This window comes from Eretmochelys imbricata, chromosome 6 (genome assembly GCF_965152235.1).
Source record: "Eretmochelys imbricata isolate rEreImb1 chromosome 6, rEreImb1.hap1, whole genome shotgun sequence".
Lineage (NCBI taxonomy): Eukaryota > Metazoa > Chordata > Testudines > Cheloniidae > Eretmochelys > Eretmochelys imbricata.
In genome coordinates, this window is record NC_135577.1 from 104893334 (window position 1) to 104915962 (window position 22629).

Here is a 22629-nt window from a genome sequence, read left to right on the forward strand (position 1 = left end):
TGTATTCCAACTGCCACTTCAGCAAAATATGTAAGAGTCTGTCTGGGACATGCATTAAAGTACTTATGCTTTTTTTTTAAGTTATGGTTAAACTTGGATGTATGTTACTTTACATAAAGTACACAGTGGACAACAGAAATCTTGCTAGCATGTTTTAGCAATGCAAGAAAAGGTCTTTATTCTGGTGCTAGAGTTCTGCATGCTAAGACCATGTGATCTATATATCATATATAGTCATAGATCTATGTTGAGCTGAATATGAATTCATATAATGATTAGTTGTGTCTTTGCCAAGCATTTGTGACCTCCAGAGACATATTGTAACTGATCATTAAGTGCAACTGACTCTCAACGACAGTTTACTTTTCTGGAATGGAAAGCCAGTGGAAATATAATTTGCTGGAGGCTACTTCCATCCTCCAGAGCTATACGCTGTTTCATTATCTCAGCACAGAGTTGTCAGAGCCAGGGAGCTGTACTGACCAACAGAGAAGGTGCAGGGAACCAGTGAGAGAAATGGAGTTGGGCAGCAGAGAAGTGGGTGTGTGGATGGCATAGCGGGTAGCCAGTTTGGGGCTCCTGCCTCAGCTCAGAGCAGATGGTAGTGCGATGGTGCGCGAAGTATGTGTGCCTCTGTGGGGCACTCCTAAGAAGGGAAGGAAGAAGACATTGAGAGTAAGAAAGCCAGAGGGGAGGATATCTGGGGGATGAACACCTATGTGGGGAGCAGGCGCCATGGCCATCTCTGTCCCTGTCAAGGTTCCTCCCCCACTCTGAACTCTAGGGTACAGATGTGGGGACCTGCATGAAAAACCTCCTAAGCTTATCTTTACCAGCTTAGGTCAAAACTTCCCCAAGGTACAAAATATTCCACCTGTTGTCCTTGGACTGGCCGCTACCACCACCAAACTAATACTGGTTACTGGGGAAGAGCAGTTTGGACGCGTCTTTCCCCCCAAAATACTTCCCAAAACCCTGCACCCCACTTCCTGGACAAGGTTTGGTAAAAAGCCTCACCAATTTGCCTAGGTGACTACAGACCCAGACCCTTGGATCTTAAGAACAATGAACAATCCTCCCAACACTTGCACCCCCTCTTTCCTGGGAAACGTTGGATAAAAAGCCTCACCAATTTGCATAGGTGACCACAGACCCAAACCCTTGGATCTGAGAACAATGAAAAAGCATTCAGTTTTCTTACAAGAAGACTTTTAATAAAAATAGAAGTAAATAGAAATAAAGAAATCCCCCCTGTAAAATCAGGATGGTAGATACCTTACAGGGTAATTAGATTCAAAAACATAGAGAACCCCTCTAGGCAAAACCTTAAGTTACAAAAAAGATACACAGACAGAAATAGTTATTCTATTCAGCACAATTCTTTTCTCAGCCATTTAAAGAAATCATAATCTAACACATACCTAGCTAGATTACTTACTAAAAGTTCTAAGACTCCATTCCTGGTCTATCCCCGACAAAGACCAGCATATAGACAGACACACAGACCCTTTGTTTCTCTCCCTCCTCCCAGCTTTTGAAAGTATCTTGTCTCCTCATTGGTCATTTTGGTCAGGTGCCAGCGAGGTTACCTTTAGCTTCTTAACCCTTTACAGGTGAGAGGAGCTTTCCCCTGGCCAGGAGGGATTTCAAAGGGGTTTACCCTTCCCTTTATATTTATGACAGTCCCAAACATTCATGGCCCCATTATTGTTACTACCTCCAACTTCTAGTAACACTCTATTGGCTCCAGCTCATATACTGAGCTTCTGGCCATCAGCCTGCAAGTCCCAGTATGAAGAACAAGCTATGATTCATTGACCTCAAAAGATTTATAGGTTGAGGCAGCTGCCAGAGGAGCTGAGTTGGCAGCTGGACTTCTGCCACTGCTGCAAGCTCCCAGTCTCCCCCTCCCTTTGCCCTCTCCAAATATAAGGAGGGATCCTGGATGGACATTGGAGGCGGAAGTTTCTTATAATAAAATATGTTTTCCAGATCTCAAATCATTCTTGTAGCTTTTTTCTGAGCCCTCTCCAGCTTTTCAGTATCTCTTCTAAAGTGTGGACACCAAAACAGGTCACAGTTCCAGAAGTGGTCTCAACAATGACATATTCAGAGGTAATATCACCTCCCTGCGCCTGCTTCATATTCCCCTCCTAACACACCCAAAGATCACATTAGCCATTTTAGTCACAGCGTCACAATGGGAGCTCATATTCACTTGGTTATCCATGACCCCCAAAGTCCTTTCCAGAGTCATTGCTAGCGAGAGTACACCTTATCAGTGTAGCGGGGCAGTTACCCCACTCCTAGAAAAAAGGCTAGGCTGATTGGGGAAGGAGCCACTGCTGGGGCCACTTCCCAATCAGGCCACACCTGGCCCTGTTATAAGGGCTCAGGGAGGAGCTGGGTCAGTCTCTCTCTAGCTGTGGAGAGAGTAGGACCAAGCTGCTAGGGAGAAAAGGGTACCTGCAGTAGAGCAGGGCTGGGGAAAGGCCAGAGGAGCTGGGGAGCTCCGGCCTGGCAACTCCCCAGGTTGAGGCCTTGGTAAAGGCCTCTGCAGGGACTGGGGCTGGGAGGTGCAGCCCAGAGATAGGCAGAGGCAGCTGGTCCAACCCCCTTGCCAATGATGAGTGGCCATGACAGACTGCAGTCTGCCCCAGCGAGCAGGGGCTAGATGATGACTGGCAGTAGCCACTAAGGTGAGGTGGGGATAGAGGGTTGGAGGTTCCCCTGGGAGTGGAGACCCAGACTGTGGGTTACTGCTGGGGGGAAGAACCCTGAGGTAAAGGGGCAGCCGGGTCTGGGAGGGACATGGGGGCCTGAGGCAGGTGAGACACCAGCCAGTAGGAGGCGCTCTGTACACTGGAGAGCTAATTCCTGAGACGACCAGCAGGAGGCACCACACCAGTGAGTCTCACTTGTCTACAGTCAGAATGAATTATGTTCTTAGCTCTCCTGCTTAGAGTCAAACCTCAGGTGGTCTATGGAATTAATTTGTGTAAAGTATTAAAATATGGTTCCCTCAACTGGACGTTTACCTTGTTTTTCCAGGATGTGGGTGGGCTTAGCACTTTAAAAAAAAACCACTTAATCCTAAACCAACAAAGACTTTGGGGTGGGTAACAGTGTAACTCTTTGCACAAATCGCTTTCTAGTGGATGAAGAGATACCAGGCTGTTTGTAGGTAAGGAGTTATCACATTCCTGCTTTATTTGTTTGGAAATATATGTTAATCAACATTTTTATATAGTTACTAGTGTCAGCTGATGTACATGAGCACATCAGAATTTACCAGCCGTAAGTACAAGGGGTATGACATGTACAGCAGTGACGGATTATTTTTCAGTAGGGTTGACAATTTTCCCCAGGAAGAGCAAGCTATCAGTGCTTCGATCAATAATCATCATCAGGAAGAGCCTGTCGAATTGAATGACCGGAGGAAGAGATGTAGGAACCATTTCTATGACAGTGACTGCTGCTGCTTCAGTGCCATTCTCATGAACATTCAGCAGGGCCTTGTGAACAGCCTGCAAGGAAACGAAGCAAACGTTACAGTCTAAGCACAGAAAAGTGGGCAGTGGCTGAAAATGAACACGCTCACTTTTAAACCAGAGCTCTTTGGAAAATCAGCTGTTAAGACATGGGCCCAATAAGAGCAGGACTGATGGAGCACAATGGAAGAAATACAGACAGCATTCCCAATGCGTTCATTGGGAGCTTTGTCTGTGTAAGTAAGTACTGCTGGGTTAGGCGCATCAATATTAAAAGACTGAGCTGGAAGAATCAAATCACTACAAAGGGACTCTCCTTTTCACTACTCCTCAGCACAGACGAATAGTTCTCAGAATCTGAAATAGATGTCTAGTGAAGAATTAATTTACAGCAGAAAATTGGATTAGATTCAGGAGAAATGATGACCTCAGAGGGAAAGGAACCAGCTAGCTGAGCTCCAGGTATCAATTCATATGTCTAAGTTCAAATAGTGGTTGATTTCTTTGTAAAAAGTTCTGTATTTGGAACTCTCTGTATTGTGCCTAATGTGATCTAAAGTATATTCTTTGCCAATGTTGGTTTAAATTGGAGATTATTGTGGGTTATTATATTTTAGTTGTCAGTAATAGTTAAACTCTTTTTCTGTGTGCACTCATGTGTCTTCATAGTGTCTGGAAATATTAAAAATTTACCACAGTGTTAGATGTAATGAACAAACGTTATCTGTGATGAGCAAGTTATTGCTTCTTTCTAGGAAAGATAGCTTTTCTCAGGTCCACTCCTGCCTACATTAATAGCACTGGGAGTCTTGCCAGTGATCTCTACGGGAGCAGGATTAGGTCATTTATAGTTATAAAATATACACATTTTAAAACAATGGGCCAAATCCTCAGCAACTGATGACATCATAACCAGCTGATGGATGAATCTCAGGATAGTCTTCCCAGCCTGTGTCCTAAGGCGCAAGTCTTGGGGATAAGCGGCATGGCTAAAGTTCCTCTATGCCCAGTGAGCCCTTGACATTGGAAGGCCCCTTGGGGGCCTCTCAATAGACAGCCTGAGTTTGAACAACCATCAGGCTGCTCTAGTTTATGACTAAGAATGTGATTATGTCACTCTGGTCACCACTGTCAAGGAATCTGAGTTTTGCCATTTTATTTCAACTTTTCCAGGACAGTGATGACGTTTTGTGGTCCCTTGAATTTTAACATTTATATGGACCCTGCTGCCAAGCATTACAGTTTATTAGTTCAGTTTGATCTAGTCCTCTTTGAAATGGGAATAGATAAAAGTGAACTAATGAACTGTTAATGTTACAGTTGCTGACAAAAGTAATTTAGCCAACTGTCAATGCCCAGCAGCAGGGTCCACACAAACAGGTGGTTAATTCACTTTGATCAACTGCTTTGGGTTAACAGTTTTAGTTTGCTTCGACTTCGTCCCATTTCAAAGATGAACGAACAACTGTTATTGTGCATCAGCAGGGTCCACACTGTTGCTCTGACCATTGTGCAAAATTACCTATTTTTTACCATGACTGTGCTGTGAATGATGCATAATTTTACTGTGACAAAATTGTATCCATATTTATGACCTATCTACCAGCTCCATAGTTATCAGTGTTTAAAAATAGCATGAGGGTAATGATGACCATATGCCAAGCTGTACTGAACATAGCTTAGACACTGCCCAGGGTGAGGGTGAGTTAGGTGCAGACAAATCCATTTACACCACCTCTGTTTACAAACTTACTTTTGAAACCTTCAGCCTGGGATTCTCAGTGATTCCAGACAGATCAGCATGGTCCTCGAATACATCGATCACACCCAATCTCTTGAATATCTCTTTGATGTCATAGGAGCCCAAAATCGAAAATTTTGGAATGTACAGTTCTATTCTTCTGTTGAAGGCAATATAAGATAACCCTGTGGAGTACCTGCTAGATAGCGATGCCTGAAATAGTTCTTGGGAATGCAAAGAAGTCCACTGGCATTTTTTACATTCTTTTGGGAGCAAATCCAGTCCCCAGTGCTCTGGCTGTAGAGAAACCCTTGTCAGCATAACTGACACCATTCTTCCGTGAAGCGTGAGGCTGAATTGGGAGGGCCATGTAGGGATGTGGTACCTCTATATAGTAAACAACCCCGTTCAGTGCAAATTCCTTTTACAGCAGTACAGAGGATTGGGTTCCTCCTGAGGTGCAGCATCTGGGATGGAGGGACTTGCCACTGCATGGATTCTACTATTTCTCACCCTTTGGGGGGGGCACCCAAGAGCTTACTGAGCATGAGTCTGAAAGGTGTTTTTATGGAGCAGCTCTGCAGCTATTCTACAGCCCAATGGGACAGAGGGGGGATGTTCTAACCATCTGCCACCTTCCTATCGGCTCGGCCTCTAAACCCGTTACACAGCCTGATACTAGTCTCTGGTTTTCCCTCTTTGGAATAGTACATGAGGATCGTGAATCTATTGAAGAGATGAGACTTCTCATAATCCCTCTGATCATTCTTCTGGGCAGCGAGGAACACTTGAGAAATTGCTTCCTTTCCAAAACATCCATTCCATAAGGTTGCATCAATATCTTTATTCAACAGACTATTACTGTTCATGGCAAGGAATCAAAGAAGTTGGAGATGGAAAACACCCATTTTGGCCATCTTGTCTATTCCCCCTGCCCTGCTCCCTGACAATGAAGGTTTCAACCTTACAATATACATTTGAGTTCTTTATCCTGTCCAGTTCTAATTCTTTTTTAAAATTCTGTCATGTCCTTAGGGCAGTGTTTCCCAAACTTGGGACACTGCTTGTTCAGGGAAAGCCCCTGGCGGGCTGGGCCGGTTTGTTTACCTGCTACGTATGCAGGTTCAGCCAATCGTGGCTCCCACTGGCCGTGGTTCGCTGCTGCAGGCCAATGGCGGCTATGGGAAGCGGCGGCCTGTACGTCCCTCAGCCCGCGCCGCTTCCCGCAGTCCCCATTGGCCTGCAGCGGCGAACCGCGGCCAGTGGGAGCCACGATCGGCTGAACCTGCGGACACGGCAGGTAAACAAACCGGCCCGGCCCACCAGGGGCTTTCCCTGAAAAAGCAGCATCCCAAGCTTGGGAAACACTGCCTTAGGGAGACCCTTCCTCAGGCCTCTTTGTTAAGTAATGTTTCATGATATTTGGATTACATTTTCCTTTCCTTGATTTCACGCCTAATTTTCCTTTGCTTACCACTCCTACTACTTGCTGCTGCAGGCACTGAATCAACAACAGAAATCCCATTGATTTTAATGATGCTGGACCAGAGCCTGTATCACTAAGCAATTCCTGTCTCTGCTTGATGTTTGCTATTTCTCTGTGTGCCCAGAGCAATGAAATTTGGGGTGTGCAAGTAAAATATCAACACCTGCATCATGATAAATGGTGAACAAGTAGAATTTGTATTGGGCCCAATAAATTCCCATGGGTATTTACAATGCTGTCATCAGCCTTAGTCGTCATTTGCCTGCATTGTGCATATTTATGCATTTCCTCTTAAAATTCTTCTCTCCAATCACTGTTTATTTTTTCTGACTTCTCTGATTTCCCAAGACTCATTGACATAGTTCTGGAATTAAGGTGCCCAGCACTGAATTATGTTTCACTGTACACGCAATCTCAGCAGTGCTCTGTAGCCCCTGGAATCTCTGCATATGCAGCTCAATATTACATTGGTTTACTTTTGCTGTCACCTCACATTGCAAATTTATTTCTCATTTCTTTCTGCTCTCACCTACATTGTCTTCAGCAATACTGATTTCCAGCTACCTCCCTCCCTTTGAACATCTGTATCTTGGATTATTTTTTCCTGCTGAATTAGCGTACATTTTTCCAGATCAAGTCTTTGTGTGGAATAGCCTGCTGAACTCCAGGCAGACGTTATAGCCACATTCCCTGGACCTGATTCTGTTCTCACTTACATCAGTGAGAATCAGGAATAACTCACTGAAGTCAATGGAGTGACACCACTGTAAAATAGGTGTGAGATCAGAATCAGGCCTACCCTGTTTTTTTATCTTGTCATTTGATACAAAAGCATGAGTCCCAGCCAAGGTGTCAAAGTGTTTTACAAATATCAGTGAGTTAAGTCTTACAATGGCAGCTAGATGTCATCCTCCACCTTTTTAAGGATGGTGTAACTGTGGCAGTGTAAAGGTAAGGGCTCAAGAATAAGTAGAAAGTCTCTGGCAGAAATGGGAATAGCCCCTAGATCTCCTGACTCTCAGTCCTGTCCCTTAACCACAAGACCATCCTGATTTCTATGGCAGTGCCTACTTGTTGAAAGTAAAAAGCATCACAGCTTTATTTTTGTTTAGTTCTTTATGGCCATTGCATCCCTGAAACCTCCAATGAGCCAATATAATGATACTGTGGCACCTAGTTTAATTTTGTCTACAATTTGGATTCTATTCTATATCTACAGTAAAACATCCAAGCAGAAAATAAGCATTACCTTTGTTTAAGTGACAGGTTTCAGAGTAGCAGCCGTGTTAGTCTGTATTCGCAAAAAGAAAAGGAGGACTTGTGGCACCTTAGAGACTAACCAATTTATTTGAGCATGAGCTTTCGTGAGCTACAGCTCACTTATGCATCCGATGAAGTGAGCTGTAACTCACGAAAGCTTATGCTCAAATAAATTGGTTAGTCTCTAAGGTGCCACAAGTACTCCTTTTCTTTGTTCAAGTGATTTTACCCATTTAAACACAGTTTCTTTCAACAGAGCATCCTCCACTTGCTTCATTTTTCTTTTATCAGGCAGATAAATAATGCTATAGCATTTCCATTATAAGGTATTTCCACCAGCTGACAAGACAACTCCTTATCATAGTGACTGTTATAATATCCATCTCGGGTCATCGTATTTACTTTAAATCATGTTTTCCTATTCACAAAAAAGTCTGCTTTATGGGTGAGCGAATCACTGAAAGGATTTTTCCAGTAGGCTGTGAAAGAATGCAATGGACTATAGTGTGAAAGAGGATTTATTAGTATAAACCACACTAAATCAAGTATAATGAATCTATATTTATAGATTCAAGGTAACTCAAAGTCAATTTTCCTAAGGGGATTTTTGTTTCCCATCATGTTAGTAAGACTCTTTCAATAGTATAATGGGCACCTCTAATGTGTTGAGACTTTGTATGGGCTGTTAAAAGTTCTGAAGAAAACCATGAAATGAAATTAAGTAATCCTGTTATTTTCTTCTGAGTTGTATTTTTGAGGCAGTTCCACATGAGGCTGCTTTCTGACAATTTACAGGTAATTAATGTTTTTTTTCTATGAGTTTTAAACTTTTAGAGCAAGATTCACATGGGGAATTTAGGTGTTGCAATGCATCATTATTTAGGTTCTTGAAGAGAAAAAGGGAGAATATTTTTCCTTTGATAGCTTATGTGTCTCCATAAATAGAGCAGCTGTTAACATGATTTCTCTCTTGTGATTTCTAGAACAAGTAGTTTTGGACTAAATCTCACAAATTAAATACAAAATTATTTGCATTTCCATAGCTTAGAGCCTCTGAAAGAGCTATAAAAATATTAAGGAACTAAGCTTCAGAATACCCCTGCAAAGGAGGTATTACTATCTTCACAGTACAGATGGAGAAACCAAGGTACAGTGAGCTTATGTGACATGCCCAAGGTTGCACAGCGAGTCTGTGATAGAGGTGGAATCAGAACTCATATTTTAGCCATAGCACCATCCTTTCCCTCCACTACACATTACCAGGGCAATGCCTGAGACACCCACTCAAGTCTGGTCTTGCATAGAAGATAATGGTTACGCTGTTTTCTAATTTACTTTTAAATCATCATGACTCAGTCATTGCTATATTGAGAACAGAATCACCCCACCCTTGATAGGATTAACTAAAATACCAGGGTTTTTTTTTCCCACAACTTTAACAAGATTTAGGAGGTAGTTACTGTTCAGCTGAATACCATTCCATTTTAACAGGTTGATTTCCAGGCCTTAAAATCACCTTTTCATGTGTTCTGTGTACATTTGCTCAACATATCTGACAAATCACTATGTAAAGTTGTTTATCAAATACACATTCAATTTGGATTCCAGACACTGCAAGATTTTGAAGAAAATGTCCCTACTCTTTTTTGCAAAGAATGGATAGGTGCTGTTTTCTCTCCTTATATAACAGCACAAGAAGTCACCATAATCTGATAGGTGTACGGCCACCATCTCCTACCAGAATGAGAACGTGCATGTGATTACAACAATTCACGAAGAGGCTTAGCCGTTAATTTTTCTGCATATTTCATATTGGATCATGAAATGAATGTCAGAACAAATTTTTCGAACGTGAATACATAAAGCCAGTCACAACTGACCTGGTCTTCAGATATCCTGAGCACTGTAGCCCCCATTGACTTCAAAGAGAGTCTAGTAGTTCTAATAATGTCACCACTTACATTTAGGTGCCTAATTATGACTTAAGGGGCCTAATGTCAGATACCAAGTTTTGACATTTTTTCATATAATCCTCCTGGAAAAGCTTTCCAGACATAATTATTTTCAATAGGCCTAACAATCTGTTAAATACATTTTAAAATGATTGGGGATTTTTGTGTTTTGTTTCAGATTACAAGTCAGACACTGAAAGTTTATATTGGCAATAAGTAGTCATTGGTATAACATGTCTCGCCTTTAAAGTAAACATAGTTGACAAGAACTATTAGAGTGAGTGGATCAAGACCCTGGACTAAGTTTGCAATTTTCCCATGGGTTTTCTTCTCTATACGATCATTGATCTCTTTCTCAGCCTCTGGAGAATTCTGGAAATTACTGGGAAAAGCTTCTGCGTCATATAAGCTTTTGATGTCATCCAAAAACTTCTGTAGCAGTATCAGTTTCTCATCAACAAAAAGGGCATTTCCCCAGATTCAGCTGGACCTCACTGTCAGGACGGTTTAGCAAGTGAATGAGATCATGAAAACCTTCATGTATCTCCTTCTCCTCAATCTCTGTCAGGTTAAAGGCGAGTCCTTCCAGAATCTGAGTCAGTGTGGTTGATTTAGCACCTAGAGCCACCATGGCTAAAACAGTGGAGATGCTCAAAGGAGAGAAGAAAATATTCTTCTCAACTGAATCTGATGTAACCTGCTTGTAGAATCTAAGTGCAAAGTCAGCATTGCTGGGAGCTATTTTGGAACAAGCTGGTGGTTTGCTTTTAGGATTTCCTTCAACACTGGGATGATGTTCCTGGGCCTTTGTGTCATCATGGTGGTCAGGGTCATCATGACAATGGACAACAGCAAGAAGTCCAACAAGTAACAAACACAGATAAAGGGTTGGCTTCATTTTCCTTTGGAACAACTCTATGAAGAAAGAATGAAAGTCATTATATCTATGGACTAGTGTAATGAAATTGTTCTTTTTCCATGTAAAATTAGACCTAGTGATTATTTTCCAGATATTATTTTTCCTGTTGTCTCACTCTGCTATTACTGATGCATTTAGAGAGGGTCCTTCCCCTTGCTTTTCTTGCAATTCTCAGATATTTCTCCCCACCTCCCTTCAAGTCAGTAAGCCTTCAAGAAACTGGAGGCTTATGGAAAGGAAAGGGGATTGGCCTTATTAGACAGTCAGATGTGAGACAGCTATGTCCATCTTTGAAGTCAGAGAAAGGGAACAAGTGAGGTAGGCATGACATTTTTAATCTGAATCTGAATAGAGTGGACAGAGAGGGACCATGTCTGGAACAGTTTATTTCCTCTGAAACAGTTCACCCACCCTTGTCTTTAAGAACCATCATGTTTGTTAGTATTAATAGGTTTGTAAAAAGGTGCATATCAAATGATGTTTGTCTTTCTATAACAGCACAGCTATATCAAAACCTTTCTAATGATTCTGTAACAATAAAAACCATACTGGGCTCAGTTCTCCCCTATTCCTGAGCCCCACTTGTGACCTATGAAGCAAACAGTCATGGGGAGCTAGTTACAGCTCCCTGAATCAGAACCAACTTGGGCAACATATGGGTTAGAGTAGCAGCTGGGCTACTTTATCTCATACAAGTGTCACATTGGAATAGTGGAGATCCATGACCCCAGCAACTGGATCTGCATAAACAGATTTTTTTTTTTTTGTGCTTCACTGGCAATTCAAACCAAAAATAATTTTTTTTTTAAATTTTCAGCAAGTCAAAATTGTAAAAAATGGCTCCCAGTCAAGATGTTCTTGTCTGATTTTGAGCATTTTAAATATTTTAATAATAAAATTAAAGTACATTTTGAAACAAAGCTGTTGTAAACTGAAAAATCTAAATGTTTTGCTTAGAAAACATTGAAACAAGACGTTTTGATCTTTTTTCTCATTTCCTTTTTTTTTTCTGACTGAAACAGGGAGGCAAAACTGACATGAATTCTCAATGTTTTTCTCTGCAAACCAAAGCATAGTAACTGTGGGCATATGCAGCAGTTTCACACAGACTCTTTGAAATGTTTTTGGAAACAAGCCCACAACTTCTAGGTTTCTTTCAAGGGGGAAAAAAGGCCCGAGTTCTAAAATTCACAGGCATTAGTTGCAAAGGCCTATCCACCTGCCTTAATCTATAGGGCTACATCTACTATGCAATCACACAAACTGGTATCTAGGACTGGGGAGCTCTGTGAAAAGAATGGTAAAGGAATCCTCCCGCACAGGGGGCAGAGTCACTCCAGGGCCACTCTCACAGCTCAGCAATTACATTATCTGTTTAAGCAGTTACCCCTTCCCACTCCTGAACCTCAATAACCTGACCAGTTATCAGACGGTGTGGCTACTGAAACTCCAAGATGTACAAGGAGAGTAACTCACAGCTGTGTCCCTCCTTGGGCTTCAGAACGTACTTTATCTGTGCAGCAACATCCTTCCCAAACATCCCTCCCCAATCTGGGGTGGCTTGCATGACAGAGAGCCCTAGCAGGGAGCAGGCTCAGCCTGACTCTCCAGCCTGTATGATTTTACAGGGCTAGCAGTTTACAAGGAAAAAAACATTGCTTGTAAACTGAGCACATTGGATTTGGAGCCAGTGGTCTGCTAAACATGTGGCCCTACAATGTCTTTTTACAGTCACTATTCAGAGTATAGCCACACTTTAGGGACTGCACTGAACTATTCTTCAACATTTACCATTAAATAGTGTTTGACTTTTAGTCAGAGCACCATCTCACAAGGGTACCAATTTCTGCTGTTACCCTGAGTGACTGCATAAGACAGGCCATGCTTCAGAGCAGATTGTTCTCTATGGCCATTACAGAATCACCCATAGGAGAATGAAATGATTCTATAAACTAAACTCCTTATAACATGAACACAGTGTCTTTAAGGAAAAATGAACATAGTACTCACAGTACATTCAGAAGGATCCAGCTGTATCTATCTGATCTGCACTGCTCCTTGCTCCGTTATTTATACTGTTGAACAGTATTAAGCACCTTGCCCCCTTATTAAATATTACATAGGTCAAAGTAAAATTATCAATGAGGTCAGACAAAATGCTGATGAAGCTAGTTTTCCTGGACATCTAGGTTCCTGGGCCCACCATCTATGCACAAAGAGCAGACTAAAGCCAAGGGTCATGCAGTCCAGCTAGAGGGTAATTGTGGCTATGATATTTCTATGTGCCTGTAAGCCTCCCTGTGCAAACACACGTTGGAGGTGAGTATCCCAGCATGCACTTCCAAAGCACAAAAGCCATAAAGCTCATTACCATGTTTAAACCAGCAGGGGTCAGAGTATACAGCTGTGGTGGGGGAGCCAATGACAGCACAGGCGTCAGCCACTCTTTCAGGGATCCTGGAATCTGGACCAAGGGACTTTTCTGTATGGCTTGATTGGAGACCTACATGGCTGAAGCCAGACTTTCCTGTGAATCCCCAGTCTTACACTGGGACCACATGCTGCATCCTGCACTTCTCTCACATGAATCTGCAGCTGAAAGGAGGATGCAGAAAAGAGACACCACCCTCAACCTGTTGAGGTTTCACATGGACTCTTCCTCTGCCGAATTTTTCCACTGTAGTGGATTGATCAGTTTTCTAATATCCTCAGCAAGCATGTCCTTCATGAATCCTTGCTCATGTTAGCTGTAAGAATCAATCTTTTATTAATATGAGTAGAACTGGAATTACTGATTTCCTTTACACCAGATCTCTAACATTGGACCTCTTCAATTTTTATAAAAGCAACCATCTGCTTACTCATTAGTGAAATCCCCCATATTATTAACAAGAGCAAACACATTGGAACAATAACAACTATAATTCAATAAAACTACTTTAGGCCAGCTCTTATCTGGCTTTAGTGAGAAGAGTTTGCAGGATCAGGCCTATATTTCAAATGATGACTCTGGTTGTTATAAATTATGGATGGGGTTTTCAGGCATTGTGCTTGTAAGTCACTTAGGACTAGATTTACAACAATAAGCTAGTAGCTCAGTGTGCCCACATAGGATAGAGGAAACCTATACTCAACTCCCTGATCTGCTCAGTTTGAAGAAGGGATTTGATCTCTAGTCTTTCACCTCCTAGGCCTTAACCACCAGACTACTGGCTATTCTACAGTTTCACTTCTTTCTTTCCCTACAATGACATATCAGTATGTTTCTTTACTCGTCTTCCCTTTGTATCTTTTCATCAGGTGTCTTCCAATGGGTGTTAATGGTGACAAACATATTTTGTATTTATACGAATGCGCAAGGGTAAAACCATACTCTCTGCTGCATGAGTGACAGCACAGAAAGTTTGACCAATTTACACTGCATACCTCTTTGGAGTGTTTATGTGTCTGTTTAATTACAAAGTGCTGCTGGCAAGGGGAAGAGTTAAAACAGCTCTATTCCTGCCACTTCAAGGCATCAGTGAGATTAACGTTTAATGGATGACATCCTCAGCATTGCTCCAACTCCCTTAAACTAGGTAAAAGGGCCAGAATGGCTTAACAGAGCTCTAAACTCCTGTTTCCGGATGGGGATGAATTCTTCTGGTGCAGACATACCAGAAAACAGCCTTAAAGTTGCCTTCTAAGAACTTCCTCTCAAGCCTCATATAGAGGGCATTGCCAAGGCCTGGGCTGAGGTTTGGAGGAGTCTGTTGGGGTGAGAACTCAGCAGTGTAGAAGATCTTTTTATATACACACAAAGCATGAAAAAGTACCTCCTCCCACCCCACTCTCCTGCTGGTAATAGCTTATCTAAAGTGATCACTCTCCTTACAATGTGTATGATAATCAAGTTGGGCCAATGGCCCAACTTATCATACATTATATCATAATATAATATCATACACATTGTAAGGAGAGTGATCACTTTAGATAAGCTATTACCAGCAGGAGAGTGGGGTGGGAGGAGGTACTTTTTCATGCTTTGTGTGTATATAAAAAGATCTTCTACACTTTCCACAGTATTCATCCGATGAAGTGAGCTGTAGCTCACGAAAGCTTATGCTCAAATAAATTGGTTAGTCTCTAAGGTGCCACAAGTACTCCTTTTCTTTTTGCGAATACAGCCCAACACGGCTATTACTCTGAAATTTGCCAAAAAAGTACATAAACCAAATAACCCCACCTCTTTAGTGCTAACCATTTCCTCATTTACATAGATAATAAAAATACCCCCTGTGGGAAAACAATATTGTTAATAATCTCATGGTAAAGCTGCATTAGAGAGTGAGTTAGAGGACATGGGGTGCACTGTGTTTATTTCTGTGTTGCAAGTGGAAGGGATTTTCTTGTGCAGGCCAGGGGGACTCTGGTAGTAGGACTGGTTATTTTGATAATGTGCACTGTATGTCAAATACCATTTCCTTACCAGGCCTTTTCCTTGGTTATCAGAGATTGGGTAATTGAGTTTTCCATGACACGAATCTAATTTCTAAGCCAACAAAGCTTTTTGGAGCAGGAATAACAGATTCCTTATTCCAATTTGTTTTTTGACAGGGGAAGAAATATCAAACTGTTTGTGGGGTAAAAATTGTCACACTCATATTGTATTTGTCCAGGATGACATGTTAATTACAGTTCAGTTATGATTACTAGTATCTAGTGGTCTGAACATGCACAGAATCATGGGAATTCACTCACCACTTAGTAGAAGCACTGCAACGTGTATAACAATGGATACATTATTGTTTTTCAGCAGGGTTCATGATTTTCCCCATGAGGAGAAGGCTGTGGGTGGTTTGATCAACAATCATCAGGCCGGGTCTGTTGAATTTAATGGTAGGAGGCGAGCCTCTAATGTTATTTCCATAGCAGTGGCTGCTGCAGCCTTAGTGCGATTCTCATGAGCATTCAGCAGGGTCATGTGAAGGGGCTGCAAGGAAGTAAGCCAACTATTACAGTCGGAGGATAGATCAGGGAGCAGCAGCTTAAGATGAACTTGCCCAGGTACATCAATGAGAGGTGGTGGGGACATCCCCTTCCCAAATCCCTCCCTAGATTAAGGTAGATGTAGCCTCCTGAGCCAATGGGTGCACCATACTAAATGGCAGAAGGGGCATTGACCATCCATAGCGGTAACCTCTGGCCCAGCGCTGCAACCCTAATCCTGGCCCAGTGCGGAGGAAAGGTGGTGGGGGATGGGTTGGAGAACAAGCCTCCCACACCACAGCAGTTGTTGTGCTGCAGGGCTGGGCCCAGCTCCCTGCTCCAGTTGTTATGGCATAAGAACGACCATCCTGGGTCAGACCAATGGTCCATCTAGCCCAGTGTCCTGTCTTCTGACAGTGGCCAGTGCCAGATGCTTCAGAGGGAATACACAAAACTGGCAATCATTGAGTGACTCATCCCCTGTCAGCCATAGAGGATCACCAACTTTATACTCGCACAAAACTGAACACCCTTCCTCCACCCCCTGTCCTGCCCCTCCTCCGAGGCTCCGCCCCAGCTCACTCCATTCTCCGCCCCCTCTCCCCCTCCCCTGTCGCTCGCTCTCCCCACCCTCACTCGCTCATTTTCACTGGGCTGGCTCAGGGAGTTGGAGTGTGGGAGAGGGTGAGGGATCCAGCTGGGGGTGCAGGCTCTGTACAGATAAGGCTGTACATTCCACTTCTGGTGATTTCTGAGAGCTTAACTATCTGTATATCTCTCAATCATATCATTGTCATATCTGAGAGCTTGATCATTGCCTTAATTTTGGTTTTGGCATGTAAAACAAGATTCCAAAATCAGTATACAGAAAAGTGCTGTTGTTGTCTATAGCTGCTACAAGGTAACTCGGACGTGACTGAAATAATCCCGTAACACAGATAATTTGGATTCAAAGTCTCCCATGACAACTTACTTCCTATACATTCAAGCAAGGCCACTCCCAGCTTCTGGCAGTCAGAGGCTAGGGACACCCAGAGCATGAAGTTGCATCACTGACCATCTTGGCTAATAGCCATTGAAGGACCTATCCTCCATGAATTTATCTAGTTCCTTTTTGAACCCTGTTATAGGCTTGGCCTTCACAACATCCTCTGGCAAAGAGTCCCACAGGTTGACTGTGTATTGTGTGAAGAAATACTTTGTTTTGTTTGTTTTAAACTTGCTGCCATTAATTTCATTGGGTGACCTCTGGCTCTTGTGTTATGCGAGTCGAGAACACTTCCTTATTCACTTTCTCCACACCATCCATGATTTTATAGCCCTATAGCATATTCCCGCCTTAGTCGTTTCTTTTCCAACCTGAAAAGTCCCAGGCTTTTTAATCTCTCCTCATATGAAAGATGTTCCACACCCTTAATTATTTCTGTTGCCCTTCCTTGTACCTTTTCATAGCTTTTTTGAGATGGGGGCAACCGAACTGCCTGCAGGTGTGGATGTACCATAGATTTATGTAGTGGAATTATGATATTTACTGTCTTATTATCTATCACTTTCCTAATTGTTCCTGACATTCTGTTAGCTTTTTTGACTACTGCTGCACATTGAGTGGGTGTTTTCAGAGAACCATCTGCAATGACTCCAAAAAATTTACTTGAGTAGTAACAGCTAATTTAGATCCCATCATTTTATATGTATAGCTGGTATTATGTTTTCCAATGTGCATTACTTTGCATTTATCAACATTGAATTTCATCTGCCATTTTATTGCCCAGTCACCCAGTTTCATGAGATCCATTTGTATCTCCTCGCAGTCAGCTTTGGGCTTAACTAGCATGAGTAATTTTGTATTGTCTGCAAATTTTGCCACCTCACTGTTTACCCCTTTTTCAGATCATTTATGAATATGTTGAACAGCACAGGTTCCAGTACAGATACCTGGGGTGCACCACTATTTACCTCTCTCCAGTGTGAAAACTGTCCATTTATTCCTACCCTTTGTTTCCTGTCTTTTAATCAGTTATTGGTCCATCTGAGGGGCTTCCCTCTTCTTCCATGACCACTTACTTTGCTTAACAGCCTTTGCGGAAGGACCTTGTCAAAGGCTTTCTGAAAGTTCAAGTCCAATATACCTACTGGATCACCCATGTCCACATGTTTGTTGACCCCCTCAAAGAATTTTAATAGATTGGTGAGGTATGGCTTCCCTTTCAAAAGCCATGTTGACTCTTCCCCAACAAATTGTGTTAATCTATGACCATATTGATCTGTTCAAAGTTTAAAGAAAATTTTCAGTGACGATGTTTGATCCTTGTTTGCTGTACAAAATTTCTGGACTCACCTTATCAGCAGACTCTACAGTTCATTAATAGTAGTATTAATTTATTGCTTTAGAATAACGAGAACCTCAAAGAGGCTTTGACACTGAAAATTGTAATGTTGCTAATATCTTAAAATGGCATTAATTGATTAAAAGTTACTGAAAAATGATACAACACAAAAGCAAAAAAATTAGACTCAGGCAGGTTCCAGACTCAAAATTTCAGGTCCCAATGTTTCTTTAGTCAGTAACAGTCGCAATAATGCAGTTAACGTTTGGAAAGGCAGTTCCTCAGACAGTATCTGCATTTTGTATGTGAGTCTGTGTTACTTCTGTGAGTTTAAAAGTAGTTTAGAAGTCCCTAAGAAAGTTCCATGGCCCCAGTGTGCTGCACAAGAACAGGTGTTGTGGAGTTATAATTTGTCTCCACCTTCCTCTGTTTTAGAGGAAAGACTAACAAGATAGCTAGAATATGTGACGACAGAGGTGAACTGTTGGTAGGCAAAACGAGAACTTTTGGAGAGAATAAGGCTGGTCAACAGTGGAAATTTTTGGCGGTATAATAATATCCTTTAAGGGTGTGAATTTTTATAAGATTTAATAACATACCAGCAAAAAGCCCTTGTGTGGACACAGTTATACCAGCAATTTTTTGCTGCTACAGTTTATTTCATTTGGGGAAGTAGCATAAGCTATTCTGGCCAAAAAAACCCACCTCTTTTGCCTGTATACGCTGTCTCCACTGCGGGTGGAGGTTTGCATATGCGGAAATGCCAGTAATAGCTACTATACCGACAAACCCTTTCTTGTGCAGACCAGGGGCTTGGCTATATGAGGAAGTTAGTGCACAGTAAGCTAGGGTGTGAATTTAAAGTGCACGGTCTTCTCCTCTCTAACTCTCTGTGGAATGACACTCCTCCAGTGCACTGGGTGCCCTCAGTTAGCTTAGAACGCTTCCAAAGGGCATTAAGCTAATGCCCACAAAGGAATGCTTAGGGCAGGTCTACACTTAAAATGCTGTATCAACGCAGCTGAGCTGCTGCAGCACTTAAGTGAAAAAGCTCCTAGGCTGACAGGACAGAGCTCTCCTGTTGGCGTAGCTAATCCACCTCCCCGAGAGGCGGTTGCTATGTCAACAGGAGAAGCTCTTTCACCAACATAGTGCTATCTACATAGGGAGTTAGGTCAGTATAACTACGTCACTCAGGGGCATGGATTTTTCACACCCCTGAGCGATGTAGTTACAAATGACATAGGTCTGTAGTGTAGACCCGATCTTGGTCCACAGTAAGAGTCTATACACAGGGAATTAGTGCAGAGTGCCTAGTGTGCATTACCTAGTGTACGCCAGCTACTGCAGGCTTTTTCCCTGTGTAGACAAACCCCAAAAGAAAATTAACCCAGTAGCTGAATCTGCAACTTCAGACCAGCACCTGGACCCACAGTAGAAGAGACCAGACCAGGAATTCCTTGCCGTATCGAAGAACAGGATGCTGGGAACAATCATCACCAGTCAGTTAATCACGTTGATAAAACAGACTAGTCCCCCTTCCCCAAAAAATTAAGGAGTACAGGAAAGATCAACTCATCTGAGAGACTTTAGTCTTGTCTACACGAACAATTAGACCATGGCAAACTGGGGTTGCTAATCTATCCTGCCCTACCTTGCTGTGGTCTAACTGTCCATGTATACCCTGCTCACGTGTGTCAACACTTCATTAGAGCATTCTGATCTAGCTCCCTTTGGAAGGAGCTCAAAGCACATTAACAAACTGACAGGTTTCAGAGTAACAGCCGTGTTAGTCTGTATTCGCAAAAAGAAAAGGAGTACTTGTGGCACCTTAGAGACTAACCAATTTATTTGAGCATGAGCTTTCGTGAGCTACAGCTCACTTCATCGGATGCATACCGTGGAAACTGCAGCAGACTTTATATATACACAGAGAATATGAAACAATACCTCCTCCCACCCCACTGTCCTGCTGGTAATAGCTTATCTAAAGTGATCATCAGGTTGGGCCATTTCCAGCACAAATCTAGGTTTTCTCACCCTCCACCCCCCCACACAAATTCACTCTCCTGCTGGTGATAGCCCATCCAAAGTGACAACTCTTTACACAATGTGCATGATAATCAAGTTGGGCCATTTCCTGCACAAATCCAGGTTCTCTCACCCCCTCACCCCCCTCCCAAAAACCACTCACACAAACTCACTATCCTGCTGGTAATAGCTCATCCAAAGTGACCATTCTCCCTACAATGTGCATGATAATCAAGGTGGGCCATTTCCAGCACAAATCCAGGTTTTCTCACATCCCCCCACCCCCATACACACACAAACTCACTCTCCTGCTGGTAATAGCTCATCCAAACTGACCACTCTCCAAGTTTAAATCCAAGTTAAACCAGAACATCTGGGGGGGAGGGGGGTAGGAAAAAACAAGAGGAAATAGGCTACCTTGCATAATGACTTAGCCACTCCCAGTCTCTATTTAAGCCTAAATTAATAGTATCCAATTTGCAAATGAATTCCAATTCAGCAGTTTCTCGCTGGAGTCTGGATTTGAAGTTTTTTTGTTTTAAGATAGCGACCTTCATGTCTGTGATTGCGTGACCAGAGAGATTGAAGTGTTCTCCGACTGGTTTATGAATGTTATAATTCTTGACATCTGATTTGTGTCCATTTATTCTTTTACGTAGAGACTGTCCAGTTTGACCAATGTACATGGCAGAGGGGCATTGCTGGCACATGATGGCATATATCACATTGGTGGATGTGCAGGTGAACGAGCCTCTGATAGTGTGGCTGATGTTATTAGGCCCTGTGATGGCGTCCCCTGAATAGATATGTGGGCACAATTGGCAACGGGCTTTGTTGCAAGGATAAGTTCCTGGGTTAGTGGTTCTGTTGTGTGGTATGTGGTTGTTGGTGAGTATTTGCTTCAGGTTGGGGGGCTGTCTGTAGGCAAGGACTGGCCTGTCTCCCAAGATTTGTGAGAGTGTTGGGTCATCCTTTAGGATAGGTTGTAGATCCTTAATAATGCGTTGGAGGGGTTTTAGTTGGGGGCTGAAGGTGACGGCTAGTGGTGTTCTGTTATTTTCTTTGTTAGGCCTGTCCTGTAGTAGGTAACTTCTGGGAACTCTTCTGGCTCTATCAATCTGTTTCTTTACTTCTGCAGGTGGGTATTGTAGTTGTAAGAAAGCTTGACAGAGATCTTGTAGGTGTTTGTCTCTGTCTGAGGGGTTGGAGCAAATGCGGTTGTATCGCAGAGCTTGGCTGTAGATGATGGATCGTGTGGTGTGGTCAGGGTGAAAGCTGGAGGCATGCAGGTAGGAATAGCGGTCAGTAGGTTTCCGGTATAGGGTGGTGTTTATGTGACCATTGTTTATTAGCACTGTAGTATCCAGGAAGTGGATCTCTTGTGTGGACTGGACCAGGCTGAGGTTGGTGGTGGGATGGAAATTGTTGAAATCATGGTGGAATTCCTCAAGGGCTTCTTTTCCAAGGGTCCAGATGATGAAGATGTCATCAATTTAGCGCAAGTAAAGTAGGGGCTTTAGGGGACGAGAGCTGAGGAAGCGTTGTTCTAAATCAGCCATAAAAATGTTGGCATACTGTGGGGCCATGCAGGTACCCATAGCAGTGCCGCTGATCTGAAGGTATACATTGTCCCCAAATGTGAAATAGTTATGGGTAAGGACAAAGTCATTTGGATGAGCTATTACCAGCAGGAGAGTGAGTTTGTGTGTGTATGGGGGTGGGGGGGATGTGAGAAAACCTGGATTTGTGCTGGAAATGGCCCACCTTGATTATCATGCACATTGTAGGGAGAATGGTCACTTTGGATGAGCTATTACCAGCAGGATAGTGAGTTTGTGTGTGTGGTTTTTGGGAGGGGGGTGAGGGGGTGAGAGAACCTGGATTTGTGCAGGAAATGGCCCAACTTGATTATCATGCACATTGTGTAAAGAGTTGTCACTTTGGATGGGCTATCACCAGCAGGAGAGTGAATTTGTGGGGGGGGGTGGAGGGTGAGAAAACCTGGATTTGTGCTGGAAATGGCCCAACCTGATGATCACTTTAGATAAGCTATTACCAGCAGGACAGTGGGGTGGGAGGAGGTATTGTTTCATATTCTCTGTGTATATATAAAGTCTGCTGCAGTTTCCACGGTATGCATCCGATGAAGTGAGCTGTAGCTCACGAAAGCTCATGCTCAAATAAATTGGTTAGTCTCTAAGGTGCCACAAGTACTCCTTTTCTTTTTATTAACAAACTGTTAATGCATGTCAGCAGGGTGCACACTGACAGTAAGTCCACAGCAGGCTAGTGCAGGGTAGATTCACACCCTAGCTCATGGTGGGCTAGTTGTTTTTGTATCCAAGCCCTTTGTATCTTAAAGACCGCACAGGAGCCTTTCAGTAAGGACTACTTACAAAACAGGGGAAAGGAAATCAGATTTATTTAGATTATTGGTGATTTGTTATGATGTAA

The 22629-nt window shown here is 42.8% G+C and overlaps 1 pseudogene; it reads right to left on the reverse strand.

Moving 5' to 3' along the window:
* Positions 1–3335: 3335 nt before the first annotated feature.
* On the reverse strand, positions 3336–10828 carry LOC144266876 (alpha-1-antiproteinase-like; annotated as a pseudogene).
* Positions 10829–22629: the final 11801 nt, after the last annotated feature.